General features: G+C 47.7%; 1 protein-coding gene across 2 annotated transcripts in view; it reads left to right on the top strand.

Annotated features, from left to right (window-relative positions):
• Window positions 1–549: 549 nt before the first annotated feature.
• The window catches only part of LOC137299609 (tyrosine-protein kinase JAK2-like), a 78111-nt gene continuing 64808 nt past the window's right edge, over window positions 550–13852 (top strand). For both annotated transcript variants that reach the window (XM_067968482.1, XM_067968480.1), the window contains exon 1: window positions 550–698. The gene's annotated coding sequence lies outside the window, so the exon portion shown is untranslated. The remainder of the gene's footprint in view (window positions 699–13852) is intronic.

Below are 13852 nucleotides of genomic sequence, written 5' to 3'. Positions count from 1 at the left end.
AAGAAGGCCCACCACCCACCTTCTCAGGGCATCTAGGGATGGGCAATAAATGCCGGCCTTGCCAGCGACGCCCACATCCCTGAGTGAATTTTAAAAATTCATCTCGAAAGGTTCGCCAGCTTTTTTCCAGACCGTGGAGTTTGAGCATCTCTCGTCTTTCCTCATAGCTCATCTGAGCCACACTTGGCAACAGCCTTCTCTGTGCCTTCTCCAACCTGTAATAGGCCATAATTTATATATCGCACACAAAATCGTACATTCAGCAGGGATAAGGTGGTTTGCTGTGATGATTACTCTGTAATATTTGGAATTTAATTAGCATTGGAGAAATTCTGACAGAAAGGGATTGTTTGCAGTCCCTCAGTCCTGAAGGGCTTCTCATCAATAATCACTTATTCACCTTTAAAATGTTTCAAAGCAGTTCGCACTGTGAGTCGCCTTTGAAGGGCAGTGACTATTATTATGTGGGCACATACTGTTATGAAGGTTAAGGAGGAGAGAGAAGCTGTTAGCAAGCAGGAAACTGCTCAGCAATCTGTTTCTCATCCAGCCTTAACAGGAAGTCTAGGACGCATGCAGAAAACGCAGCTTCTCACAGAATACAGCAGCCAGAAACCATGGAGAACGTTCTATCCACCAGCACCCCTCGGCCTGCAATGTGGAAGCAACTCAAAGTGTAGAACAAGCAGCATTTCAGGGTAAATAAAACTTTATTGACTGTTCAATATTAGTATGTTCTTTGTAGAGTAAACGGGCCTTTCTTCATGTCACACACTCTCTCACATGCACACACACACACACTCACTCTCACACACTCACACACACACTCGCTCTCACACACACACATACACTTACACACATACACACACACACTCATAGACACACACACACTCATAGACACACACTACACACTGACTCTCTCACACACTCACATAGTTTCTCTCACATGCACTCATACACACACATAATCACTCACTTTCACAAATATGCACTCAAACACCCAAAGCACAATCTCTCTCTCACACTCACACATTCACACACATGCACACAATCACTGATTCACACATACACACATTATCACTTTCCCTTGCACACATGCACACCCCATCACTCTCATACACACAAAGGAAACTCTTCCAGCAACACTGCTGCTCTGAGGAATTTGTCTCTTTGCTGTTTCTGCCAGGGCCAAAACCAATTGACATATGAACAGAATGTGAGAGGAAATTGTTGCTAAGGAAATAATCTTAATTGAAACAGTCTGTGTCATTTTGTGATGTCATGTTCACCACACCAATGGTGTTGGGAATGCTGTGTTGAAAATGATTGGGAACTTTGAGATACTTTAAGGACATTTTACACTGATGCAAAAGCAAAGTACAGTGGATGCTGAAAATCTGAAATAAAAAACAGAAAATGCTGGAAAAGCTCAGCAGGTCAGGCAGCATCTGTGGAGAAAGAAACAGAGTGAAAGTTTCAGGTGGAAGACCTTTCGTCAGAACTGAATAATGTTAAAAAGAGTTAAAGTTTTTAGGCAGGTACAGAGCCAGGGAAAGGCAGGGAGGGTGAGGAGGGGAGGAAAGAACAAAAGGGAAGGACTCTGATAGGGTAGAGGGCAGGGATGATGGTGCAAGGCGAGGAAGGTGGTAATGGAACAGGTTAAGAAACAAAAGATGCTCCTGGTATATTGTCCAGCTCTAACATTTCACCCATCGCCTTGGCTACAGAACTCAGTAATGCTCAAAAGGGCACCATTTCGCTTCCTGACCCCTCTAATTGTCTCCACTCCTGTTCAGCAGGAACTGACTCTCTATCTGGGCTTCAGTGCCACAGACACCCCATGTCCCTGTGATACTTGTCCAAGTGGTCATTCTCCCTCTGTGAGCCGAGACAATAAATATTGTGGGGACACCTGCTCCTGTGCACACGCACGCGCGCGTGCACGACACGCATGCACACACGCACACAACAATTTGCATTTATATAGCGCCTTTAACATAGTAAAATATCCCAAGGCGCTTCACACAAGCGATTATCAAACAATATTTGACACCGAGCCATGGAAGGAGATATTAGGACAAGTGACCAAAAGCTTGGACAAAGAGGTAGGTTTTAAGGAGTGTATTAAAGGAGGAGAGAGAGGTGGAGAGGCGGAGAGGTTTAGGGAGGGAATTCCAAAGCTTAGGGCCTAGGCAGCTGAAGGCCGCCAGTGGTGGAGCGAGTAAAATCGGGGATGCGCAAGAGGCCAGAATTGGGATCGCAGAAATCTCAGAGGGTTGTAGGGCTGGAGGTGCATACACACCCATACACCAGCATGAGCTACCTGGACATTGAGCGGGAAGAGGTTAATTTTGCCCCTCGGTAATCCAGGAGCACTGCGGCCAGTTGTATTCCCACCTGCTGTACTGGCAAGAGATTGCCCAAATCGGCACAATCTAAGAATTGAAATTGGGACCGTCTGTTCTGTGTGGCTCAGTTACACACCGGCCTATCCGAGTAAATTAACAGAGGAGCCTCAGATCAACACCAGCAAACCAGAGGGTAAATTACGTGAGGCCCTGCCGCACTGGCAGGACCTCGCACACAGCCAGTGCGCCCTCGGTCTTCCGATCTGTGCTGGCTGCCCGTGAGGTCTTGGCTGCAGCATGAGACCCTGCCAACCTTACTCGTAGAGTTACTACTGTGTGCGCTGCATATTAATAGAGAGAAACAAAGAACTTGCATTTATATAGCGCCTTTCACTACATCAGGACGTCCCAAAGCGCTTCACAACCAATGAAGTACTTTTGAAGTGTGGTCACTGTTGTAATGTAGGAAACACGGCAGCCAGTTTGCGCACAGCAAGATCCCACAAACAGCATTGTGGTAATGACCAGATAATCTGTTTATTTAATGATGTTGGTTGACTGATAAATATTGGCAAAGACACCGGGGAGAACTCCCCTGCTGTTCTTCGAAATAGCACCATGGGTTCGTTAACATCCACCTAGAGGGCAGACGGGGCCTCGGTTTAACGTCTCAACCAAAGGACAGCACCTCCGACAGTGCAGCACTCCCTCGATACTGGCGTCGGGAGTGTCAGCCTAGATTTTGTGCTCAAGTCTCTGGAGTGGGGACTGTGAACCCAGAATCGCCTGACTCAGGGGCGAGAATGCTAGCCCCTGAGCCACGACTGCCACCTTTCACATTTCACACCAATTTTCACATCGTTCACCTGATGAAGGAGGAAGCCTCCGAAAGCTTGTGAATTTAAAATAAAATTGCTGGACTATAACTTGGTGTTGTAAAATTGTTTACAACCTTTCAACCCGACATTACATAACAAGCAATACACGTCACGTTGTTTTTGTCTCTCCTCAAGAGGTTAGTGCTGGAGAATGGAACTCCCTGGGGGCCCATTTCCAGCTTCTCCACCTGGGTGTTGATCTGACGGAACGGATCGCCCGCTGATGCGGGATCCGCCTAATTTTCATTCCGCTGATTCCAAGAGAATGAAAACCAGACGGGTTCTGTAACGGGCGCGGCGATCCGTTCCGCCAGACCACCAACCAATCGGTGAAGACGGAAGCCTACCCCCTTCCCCAACACCCGCCCCCGCCACTCTCCATTTTCCCCGTTAATTGGTCCACGCAACACAGATACAGCACGGTCTAGATGCAAAGTGAAGTCCCCCATGTTCCGTCTCAACAATGTTCCTCAGCTCCAACTCCAGAAGAGTGCCTCTACCGGAACAGAAATTCCTTTGTGGGCTATTCTTAACACAGTCAAAATAATTGCCTCAAAATAGCGCCTTAAGCAATTATATTCGTCGAGTCTATCTAATAAGCATAGATCAGGGTACTTTCTAAATGGTGAAAAGCTCGCAACAGTGGAGGTCCAAAGAGACTTAGGGGGTCCATGTACATAGATCATCAAAATGTCATGGACAGGAACAGAAAATAATCAAAAAGGCTAATGGAATGCTGGCCTTTATATCTAGAGGACTAGAATACAAGGGGGTAGAAGTTACGCTACAGCTATACAAAGCCCTGGTTAGACCGCACCTGGAGCACTGTGTTCCATTCTGGGCACCACACCTTAGGAAGGATATATTGGCCTTGGAGGGACTGCAGTGTAAATTTACTAGAATCCAAACTGGACTCCTAAGGTTAATTACGAGGCGAGATTACACAAACTAGGGTTGTATCCCCTGGAATTTAGAAGATTAAGGGGTGAGTTGATCAAAGTTAGAAACATAGAAAATAGGAGCAGGAGTAGGCCATTCGGCCCTTCGAGCCTGCTCCGCCATTCAATATGATCATGGCTGATCCTCTATCTCAATACCATGTTCCCACTCTCTCCCCAAGATATTAAGGGGAACTGATATTAAGGGGATCTGATAGGGTGGATAGAGAGAAACTATTTCTGCTGGTTGGAGAGTCTAGGACTAGGCAACATAGCCTAAAAATTAGAGCCAGGACTTTCAGGAGTGAAGTTAGGAAACACTTCTACACACAAAGGGTGGTAGAAGTTTGGAACTCTCTTCCACAAACGATGCTAGCTTAATTGTTAATTTTAAATCTGAGATTGATAGATTTTTGTTAACCAAAGGTATTAAGGGATATGGGGCTAAGGCGGGTATATGGAGTTAGGTCACAGGTCAGCCATGATCTCATTGAATGGCGGAACAGGCTCGAGGGGCTGAATGGCCTACTCCCGTTCCTACGTTCCTGAAGTGGTTAACTCTTCTTTGTGGTTGAATGTGCCACAAGGTGTGGTACTGATCTATACAGACCATGGAGGAGTCAGGTTCAATCCCTGGTCTGCGCTGAGTTAGCTGCTCTTAGCTGGGGTGTTGTGGTGGGGCTAAAATTGGCCTCATTGACACTTGGGGTTTGGGAGTGGGAATGAAACAGCTCCTGTTTGTTATCTGCTGAAAACTGCAGCAAAGTTAAGGGGTTCATTTAAATATTTCTCTTATAGGATATTGTCAGTGCTATGGAACATCTGCAAGGTTATCACAATGAACAGCCCTTCATTTTGCTCTGTTTATTTGAATTCTTTTTTAATTAATATTTTTGTTTGAGCAGTGAGTGAGCTCTAGAATTCCCACCCTAATCCTCTCCGCCTCTCTACTCCTCTCTCCTCCTTCAAGACGCCCCTTAAAACCTATCTCTTTGACCAAGCTTTTGGTCACCTATCCTGATATCTCCTTATGTGACATGGCAGATGAAATTTAAAGCAGAAAAATGCGAGGTGATACATTTCAGTAGGAAGAATGAGGAGAGGCAATATAAACTAGAGGGCACAATTCTAAAAGCGGTACAGGAACAGAGAGATCTGGGGGTATACGTACACAAATTGTTGAAGGTGGCAGGGCAGGTTGAGAAAGCGGTTAAAAAAGTATATGGGATCCTGGGCTTTATAAATAGAGGCATAGAGTACAAAAGCAAGGAAATCATGATGAACCTTTACAAAACACTGGGTTGGCCACAACTGGAGTATTGTGTCCAGTTCTGGGCACTCCACTTTAGGAAAGATGTGAAGGCCTTAGAGACAGTGCAGAATTTACTAGAATGATTCCAGGGATGAGGGACTTTAGTTACTTGGATAGACTGGAGAAGCTGGGCTTGTTCTCCTTGGAACAGAGAAGGTTGAGAGGAGATTTGATGGAGGTATTCAAAATCATGAAGGGTCTAGACAGAGTATATAGAGAGAAACTGTTCCCATTGGCAGAAGGGTCAAGAACCAGAGGACACAGATTTAAGGTGATTGGCAAAAGAACCAAAGGTGACATGAGGAAAAACTTTTTTACACAGCGAGTGGTTAGGATCTGGAATGCACTGCCTGGGGGGGATGGTGGTGGAGGCAGATTCAATCATGGCCTTCAAAAGGGAACTGGATAAGTACTTGAAAGGAAAAAATTTGCAGGGCTACGGGGACATGGCGGGGGAGTGGGACTAGCTGGATTGCTCTTGCATAGAGCCGGCACGGACTCGATGGGCCGAATGGCCTCCTTCCGTGCTGTAACCTTTCTATGATTCTATGATTCTATGTGACTCGGTGTTAAATTGTATCTGATAATCGCTCCTGTGAATCGCAGTGAGGTGTTGTTACTATGTTAAATGCAAATTGTTGTTGTGTTGGCAGTGGATGGTGGAGTGCGTCTTTCACCATTGCTCTCTGAGACCGGGTTCAAATCCAGCCCAGGCCAATGTTATGAAGGTCACCGTTATGATTTGCCATAAGGGGCCTTTGTGTGGTGAGTTTGGGAAGTATCAACCCATTTCCCAGTCGATGGAGATCTGCAGAACAAAACTGCCTCGTAGTTTGACATTAGATTGGTTGCCTCACTCAGAGACGTCACCAGAGTTGCTGGTGTGGGAAATGGGAATGTTGTAATGATGAAGTAGGGGGTAATCTTACATAGAATGTACAGGACAGAAACAGGCCAATCGGCCCAACTGGTCCATGCCGATGTTTATGCTCCACACGAGCCTCCTCCCTCCCTACTTCATCTCACCCTATCAGCATATCCTTCTATTCCTTTCTCCCTCATGTGTTTATCTAGCTTCCCCTCAAATACATCTATGCTAGTTGTCTCTTCTGAGGTTAGAACAAAGGCACATACGTAGAAAAGGTAGACATTACAACAAGGAAACAGGCCATTCAGCCCAACCAGTCTGTGTCAGTGTTTACCCTCCACATGAGCAAATAGTTCTAATAACATGTACCCAGCCTGTTCCCTAATCCTTTCAACTCTTTTCCCTTCATCTACATCGAAATATACGGTTGCAGAGTAAGGAAGAGACAGTGAGCGAGAGAAAATGTCCATGGAGTTAGGGTTCCGTTAAGCATGTAACGCCTATTGAGTGTGGTGCTCGTATCTGGCTTCCATTACCGAACTTTGAGGAGATACCACAAGGGCAAGCACTGCTCGGTTTCCACCTTCTCCCACATCCTAAGAGGTAGAGCTCATTTTATTCACCTCAGAAGGGTGAGTGGCTGAGTGGACCAAGCCGGAGACCTTCCAGCTCCAAGTCCAATACTCAACCCAACTGAACTTCAGAAAGATTCAGGTCCTCCAGAAGGGGACACTACCCCAGGGAGAGTCAGGGCCTTCAGGAGGGGACTATACCCCAGGGAGAGTCAGGGCCTTCGGGAGGGGACTGTAGCCCAGGGAGAGTCAGGGCCTTCGGGAGGGGACTGTACCCCAGGGAGAGTCAGGGCCTTCGGGAGGGGACTGTACCCCAGGGAGAGTCATGGCCTTCAGGAGGGGACTGTACCCCAGGGAGAGTCATGGCCTTCAAAGGAAGCTTCAGTTCACCTCTGAGTGTTGTGACAGAGCTCATTTACCAGCAATGGGTGCCTGGGATGGGGAAGTGACCCATTCACAAGCACTAACTTCTTTGCCTTGACAAATAGGAAGATTTGTCACTATAAAATGCAATGATTGTTGATGCCATCATCGGGGGTATTGGCTTGGAAGAGCTACTCAACCCAAAAGTGTGAGGGAGTTGTATTAACAAACACAGCTGAAGATGAATAATCTCTCCTGAGCTGCGATTGCGTCTTTACTAATGTTATTTCACTGAAATAACAGTCAGCCTCAGTAACTCCTCCAACGGAATATCCCCTGACATCATCATTACTCACCGTTGTGGATGAAGTAGGGTAGTGTATGTGAGCCTGAACTAGCAACCCAGAAGGTCAATGAGTTCATAATCCCACCATAGCAAATTGTAAAACTTAATTAATTAAATCTGGTCATTTGTGGGCGGGCACCAGAAATAAAATGGCCATAAAAACCCAACTGTTCCACTAATGCCCTTCAGAAAAGGGAACCCGCCGTCTTTACCCAGTTTGGCCATCATGTGACTCCAGTCCCACACTATGTGATTGCCTCCTAAGGTGAAAGGAGACCCACTGCTACCTTCTCAGGGCAACTAGGGATGGGCAATAAATGCGGCCTTGCCAGCGATGCCCACACCCCGAGAATAAAAAAAACTCTTCACTAAACCAATACCATAGAAACAATAACAATCAGATTTATTTTTCTTTCCGCCCAGTTTTCAGGCCTGACTCTTGCTGGGGTCCTATCCTTATGGCCTTGACTTTCCCTGGGGTAGAGTCCCCTCCTTGACTCTCCCTCGTGTAGAGTCCCCTCCTGAAGGCCCTGACTCTCCCTGGGGGTAGTGTCCCTTCCTGAAGGCCCTGATTGCCGCTGAGGTAGGGTCTCCTTCTGAAGGCCATGACTCTCCCTGGGGTAGGGTCTCCTTCTGAAGGCCCTGACTTTCCCTGGGGTAGGGTCTCCTTCTGAAGGCCCTGACTCTCCCTGGGGTAGGGTCTCCTTCTGAAGGCCCTGACTCTCCCTGGGGTAGGGTCTGCTTCTGAAGGCCCTGACTCTCCCCGGGGTAGGGTCTCCTTGTGAAGGCCCTGACTCTCCCTGGGTAGGGTCTCCTTCTGAAGGCCCTGTCTCTCCCTGGGGTAGGGTCTCCTTGTGAAGGCCCTGACTCTCCCTGGGTAGGGTCTCCTTGTGAAGGCCCTGACTCTCCCTGGGGTAGGGTCTCCTTGTGAAGGCCCTGACTCTCCCTGGGTAGGGTCTCCTTCTGAAGGCCCTGTCTCTCCCTGGGGTAGGGTCTCCTTGTGAAGGCCCTGACTCTCCCTGGGTAGGGTCTCCTTCTGAAGGCCCTGACTCTCCCTGGGGTAGGGTCTGCTTCTGAAGGCCCTGACTCTCCCCGGGGTAGGGTCTCCTTGTGAAGGCCCTGACTCTCCCTGGGGTAGGGTCTCCTTCTGAAGGCCCTGATTTTCCCTGGGGTAGGGTCTCCTTGTGAAGGCCCTGACTCTCCCTGGGTAGGGTCTCCTTCTGAAGGCCCTGTCTCTCCCTGGGGTAGGGTCTCCTTGTGAAGGCCCTGACTCTCCCTGGGTAGGGTCTCCTTCTGAAGGCTGCAACTGTTTCATTTTTACAAGAAGTGCTAAATTCTTGGGGGTTTTTTTTTGGTCTCTACTTTAATTTAATATTTCAGGGCAGTCTGAAATGAGACAACTTCCTATTTATTGTAAAAGGCGGTTTCCGAAGATGGTACAACCTGTTATGGTAAATACAGTGGCATATTGATAACATTACTTCCTGACTTGACATAAGCAATTTTGCAATGTGTCCAGTACAATGTGGAGTAACCAGTGATGAAATGTTTGATGTTCAAAGTTTGACTCATTTGCCTCCACAGCTCCCCCAGTGATTCTAGTAGTTAAGGCAGAGTGTACCCAAGTTAAATGGACCACAAGGTCCCATTTTCCTGGTCTGCGCTAGGCTAATAATGGTGGTTGAGGCACTGCCGTTGGCTGCAGTGGCCCCGAGCTAGAGAAGGGGAAATTAGCCCAGGTTCCCTCTCCCAATCCCAGCCCGGGCACGCGTTCGGATGCTGCATGAGGATTCAATTAGGCTTGGCTATTAAATCCCATTTTCCCACCCACCCCGCACCGCATAGTCATTGTCCAGGGACAACGAGGAATGGTCACTTGGACAAGAGGCTGGAGGATGGCAAGTGCACTGAATGTCAGCCGTGGCTCAGTGGGTAGCACTCTTGCTTCTGAATCAGAAGGTCATGGGTTCAAGTCCCACTCCAGAGACTAAACACACAATCTAGGCTGACACTTCAGCGCAGCACTGAGGGAGAGCTGCACTGCCATTGTTCGGGTGAGACGTTAAACCGAATCCCCGTCTGCCCTCTCAGGTGGACGTAAAAGATCCCACGGCACAATTCGAAGAAGAGCTGGGGAGTTCTCACCCAGAGTCCTGGCCAATATTTATCCCTCAACTAACATCACTAAAACAGATTATCCAGTCATTATCTCATTGCTGTTTGTGGGGCCTTGCTGTGCACTAAATGGATCACTATCTTCAACTGAGAGAATGGGGAAGAAAAATAAAGAGAGCCAGATTGCACAAGTAAAAGGAAAAATGAACTGAACATCTCAAGCAAAAGTGTAAAATGATGGAAGTGCACAGATTGATCGGCATCTGTGAAGAGAAAGGACAAGGTCACATTTCAGATGTAATCCTTCATCAGCAAATATTAGTGACTCTTCTAGAATGCGAGTAAAATAGGTCAACGGAATGGGAATGGGGTGGGGTCAGAAACAGGAGGGGAGATTGGGGTCAAAGTGTCGCAACAGCTGGTTGGGTTTGGTTGCAGTAAATGCTTGGAGGTTGAGGAAGTATCAGAGGAAGTTGATGCAGGTAATAGACACCCAGTCGACCACAGACACTGATCAAAAACAAGTGGTGTCAAACCGAGTGTCAAAACAAAACAAAACACACTAAAAGAAGGTCAACATGTTCATTGAAATAGCAGACAAAGAACTTTCATAAGGATTTGCTAATAATTTACATTTTTAAAAATTCATTCATGGGATGTGGGCGTCGCTGGCGAGGCCGGCATTTATTGCCCATCCCTAATTGCCCTTGAGAAGGTGGCGGTGAGCCGCCTTCTTGAACCGCTGCAGTCCGTGTGGTGAAAGTTCTCCCACAGTGCTGTTAGGAAGGGAGTTCCAGAATTTTGACCCAGCGACGATGAAGGAACGGCGATATATTTCCAAGTCGGGATGGTGTGTGACTTGGAGGGGAACGTGCAGGTGGTGTTGTTCCCATGTGTTTGCTGCTCTTGTCCTTCGAGGTGGTAGAGGTTGCGGGTTTGGGAGGTGCTTTCGAACAAGCCTTGGCAAGTTGCTGCAGTGCACCTTGTGGATGGTGCACACAGCAGCCATGGTGCGCCGGTGGTGGAGGGAGTGAATGTTTAGGGTGGTGGATGGGGTGCCAATCAAGCGGGCTGCTCTTTACTGGATGGCGTTGAGCTTCTTGAGTGTTGTTGGAGCTGCACTCATCCAGGCAAGTGGAGAGTATTCCATCGCACTCCTGACTTGTGACTTGTAGATGGTGGAAAGTCTTTGGGGAGTCAGGAGGTGAGTCACTCGCCACAGAATACCCAGCCTCTGACCTGCTCTTGTAGTCACTGTATTTATTTGGCTGGTCCAGTTAACTTTCTAGTCAATGGTGACCCCCAAAATGTTGGTGGTGGGGGATTCGTTGATGGTAATGCCATTGAATGTCAAGAGGAGGAGGTTAGACTCTCTCTTGTTGGAGATGGTCATTGCCTGGCACTTGTCAGGCGTGAATGTTACTTGCCACTTATCAGCCCAACCCTGGATGTTGTCCAGGTCTTGCTGCATGCGGGCATGGACTGCTTCATTATCTGAGGGGTTGCGAATGGAACTGAACACTGTGCAATCATCAGAGAACATCCCCACTTCTGACCTTATGATGGAGGGAAGGTCATTGATGAAGCAGCTGAAGATGGTTGGGCCTAGGACACTGCCCTGAGGAACTCGTGCAGCGATGTCCTGGGGCTGAGATGATCAGCCTCCAACAACCACTACCATCTTCCTTTGTGCTAGGTATGACTGCAGCCACTGGAAAATTTTCCCCCTGATTCCCATTGACTTCAATTTTACTAGGGCTCCTTGATGCTGCAGTCGGTCAAATGCTGCCTTAATGTCAAGGGCAGTCACTCTCACCTCACCTCTGGTATTCAGCTCTTTTGTCCATGTTTGGACCAAGACTGTAATGAGGTCTGGAGCCGGATTGGATTTGTTCTGCTTTTTGTGGACAGGACATACTTGGGCAATTTTCCACATTGTTGTGTAGATGCCAGTGTTGTAGCTGTGCTGGAACAGCTTGGCTAGTTCTGGAGCACAAGTCTTCAATACTACAGCTGGAATGTTGTTGGGGCCCATAACCTTTGCTGTATCCAGTGCACTCAGCCATTTCTTGGTATCATGTGGAGTGAATCGAATTGGCCGAAGACTGGCTTCTGTGATGGTGGGGATCTCGGGAGGAGGCTGAGATGGATCATCCACTCGGCACTTCTGGCTGAAGATGGTTGCAAAAGACTTCAGCCTTGTCTTTTGCACTCACGTGCTGGACTCGCCATCATTGAGGATGGGGATGTTCACGGAGCCTCCTCCTCCCATTAGTTGTTTAATTGTCCACCACCATTCACAACTGGATGTGGCAGGACTGCAGAACTTTGATCTGATCTGTTGTTTGTGGGATTGCTTAGCTCTGTCTATAGCATGTTGCTTCCGCTGTTTAGCATGCACGTAGTCCTGTGTTGTAGCTTCACCAGGTTGGCACTTCATTTTTAGGTACGCCTGGTGCTGCTCCTGGCATGCTCTTCTACACTCCTCATTGAACCAGGATTGATCCCCTGGCTTGATGGTAATGGTAGAGTGAGGAATATGCCGGGCCATGAGGTTACAGATTGTGCTGGAATACAATTCTGCTGCTGCTGATGGCCCACAGCGCCTCGTGGATACCCACTTTTGAGCTGCTAGATTTGTTCTGAATCTATCCCATTTAGCATGGTGATAGTGCCACACAACATGATGGATGGTGTCCTTGGTGTGAAGACAGGATTTCATCTCCACAAGGACTGTGTGATAGTCACTCCTACCAATACTGTCATGGACAGATGCATCTGTGACAGGTAAATTGGTGAGGACGAGGTCAAATAGGTATCTCCCTCGTGTTGGTTCTCTCACCATCAGCTGCAGGCCCAGTCTAGCAGCTGTCCTTCAGGACTCAGCCAGCTCGGTCAGTAGTGGTGCTACCGAGCCAGTCTTGGTGATTGACATTGAAGTCCCCCACCCAGAGTACATTCTGTACCCTTGCTACCCTCAGTGCTTCCTCCAAGGGATGCTCAACATGGAAGAGGACTGATTCATCAGCTGAGGGAGGGCGGTAGGTGGTAATCAGCAGGAGGTTCACTTGCCCATGTTTGACCTGATGCATTGAGACTTCATGGGGTCTGGAGTCAATGTCGAGGACTCCCAGGGCCAATCCCTCCTGGCTGTATATCACTGTGCGGTCACCTCTGGTAGGTCTGTCCTGGGTTACATAGAATTATATAGTATCTACAGCACAGAAACAGGCCATTTGGTCCAACTGGTCCATGCCAACGTTTATGCTCCACACGAGCCTCCTCCCACTCCTCTTCATCTCACCCTATCAGCATATCCTTCTATTACTTTCTCCCTCATGTGTTAATCTAGCTTTCCCTTAAATGCATCTATGCTATTCACCTCAACTACTCCTTGTGGTAGTGAGCTCCACATTCTCACCACTCTCTGGCTAAAGAAGTTTCTCCTGAATTCCCTATTTATTGGTGACCATCTTATATTTATGGCCCCTAGTTTAGTTACCAAAACAGCGGGCTGTCATTTCTACCCATCCTTGTCCTTCTTAGATCTGACGAACTTTATGGCTGGGAGAAAATTAAGAAAAACCAGAAAATACTGAAATACGCATTGTAAAGGGAAAAGACAGTGTGTGCCCTTCCTCGAACTCAAAACTAAAAGAGAAGCTGGCGTTTCAGTAAAGTTTGGGGAAAAAGAAGGCAAGGGAGAGAATCAACAGATAAACCAATCAGAGAAAGTGAGGCAATGGATTGAATGACCTGAAAACTGCTTCGTAGAAATACTATGAGACGAAAAGAAAGATCGGCCTTGCGGTGATGGAGAGACGTATAAAAGAAAAAGAAGGTGCGTAGTTCAGGCGTGAAAAGACGGGGAAAAGGTCCACACAAGGGAACAGGCAAGAATATGGAGAAAGATCAGATAAAGAGTTGCAAATGCAACAGGTCCTAGAAAGTACTTTGAGGGCGGCACCAGAACATGACCATGAAAGCTGTCAGATTGTAGTAAAAACCCAATTGGTTCTACAACGTCCCTCAGGGAAGGAAACTGCCCAGACCGGCCTACATGTGACTCCAGTCCCACACTGCATGGTTATCTCTTACTGCCCTCAGGGCAA

Source organism: Heptranchias perlo, chromosome 29 (genome assembly GCF_035084215.1).
Source record: "Heptranchias perlo isolate sHepPer1 chromosome 29, sHepPer1.hap1, whole genome shotgun sequence".
Lineage (NCBI taxonomy): Eukaryota > Metazoa > Chordata > Chondrichthyes > Hexanchiformes > Hexanchidae > Heptranchias > Heptranchias perlo.
The sequence above is the reverse complement of the archived record's forward strand: the minus strand, read 5'-3'. Positions and strand labels throughout refer to the sequence as shown.